Source organism: Theobroma cacao, chromosome 2 (genome assembly GCF_000208745.1).
Source record: "Theobroma cacao cultivar B97-61/B2 chromosome 2, Criollo_cocoa_genome_V2, whole genome shotgun sequence".
NCBI lineage: Eukaryota > Viridiplantae > Streptophyta > Magnoliopsida > Malvales > Malvaceae > Theobroma > Theobroma cacao.
In genome coordinates, this window is record NC_030851.1 from 19,650,525 (window position 1) to 19,651,750 (window position 1,226).

Genomic DNA, 1,226 nt, shown 5'->3' on the forward strand with positions numbered 1-1,226 from the left:
ATTTTTGAAAATTTAATAATGATTTCAAAAATAGAGTAATTGGAGACCTATACTATGATTGTGTTGTTTATCCATGATTTTACATTAAATGGCTTATGATAAATGTGGGTATGACTGGTTATTTTTATGATTTAAAGAATATGTGAACTGCTTTGATTTGCCTTGAATGTGTTAAGTGAGCCATGTCATACTATTGTGATTTTATTGGTTGGTGGATTATAAAGTGGGCACTGCAGTGACGGGGGTTCCGTGGCCAGCCTAATTAGAGTGGCACGATTCCCAATTATTGAGCTTACCTCGATTGGAGAGGCAAGCAGGATAACTCCGGAGGTAGGATTTGAGTACACTTCACGCTGGCCACCACGTGAAATTGGGACTCAGCCAACGCCGAGGAACGGCTGTGTTGTCAGAGGTGAAATGTGTTTGTGTGTGTGACAATAAACAGCCTTGGCGGTCTTGGTAAGATGCCTTTGTGGGGTATCCCCGAGAATGAATTTTTGGCAAGGGCCAAGTTTTTGAAAAGTACATAAGCCATGTTGAGTAATTGGATGAAATCCAATTATTTATATGGGTTGGGATGAATTATTTTAATTGTCTCCTATTACTCGGCTTTAGATTATTTTGATGATGTCTGTCTACTCACTGGGATTTTATAATCTCACCCCTTCTTCCTATACATTTTTGAAGCTCAAAATAGGCAGTAGACTGTCAATTGCATTGAGAAGTAAATTTCGGAGTTGCATCCTAGAAAGCAAGATTATAGACTTAAACCTTCTCAGTTATTTGGGGGCCCACGTGTCATTGTAATTTAAATTGCATACTCCTGTTTTCTATATTACAATATGTATAAATTTATTTTGTTTTATGTGCAAAAAATTAATTTTTGATGTTTCAAATATATATATATATATTGTTTTACATTAAAATAGATTATTTTAATTAATATTTTTATTTTATTTTATTATTAAAAAAAAAGATAGAGAAAGGAATGGAAAAACTGGTACAAAAGCCTTACAAGGTCTCGAAAGGCATTCGGGGGAAGAATGTCTGTCGAGGCTTCACAGCGGTTGTCACGGGCTCGATGGGAGTTCCGGGTCGTGACACTTTGGATTTTCCATATCAATAGCCTATTTAGGTAGCTCATCAATTGTATCCAAAAAGGGAATGGGAGGCACAAATGGCTTGACTTATGGTGGTGTCGATAGTTTTTTCTCTTGTTAACTTCT

At 36.3% G+C, this 1,226-nt stretch overlaps 1 long non-coding RNA gene across 1 annotated transcript in view; it reads left to right on the forward strand.

The window, feature by feature from the left end:
* Window positions 1–757, forward strand: part of LOC108660814 — a 6,688-nt gene extending 5,931 nt beyond the window's left edge. Inside the window, exon 4 of the long non-coding RNA XR_001926506.1 lies at window positions 698–757. This is a non-coding gene — a long non-coding RNA (uncharacterized LOC108660814). The remainder of the gene's footprint in view (window positions 1–697) is intronic.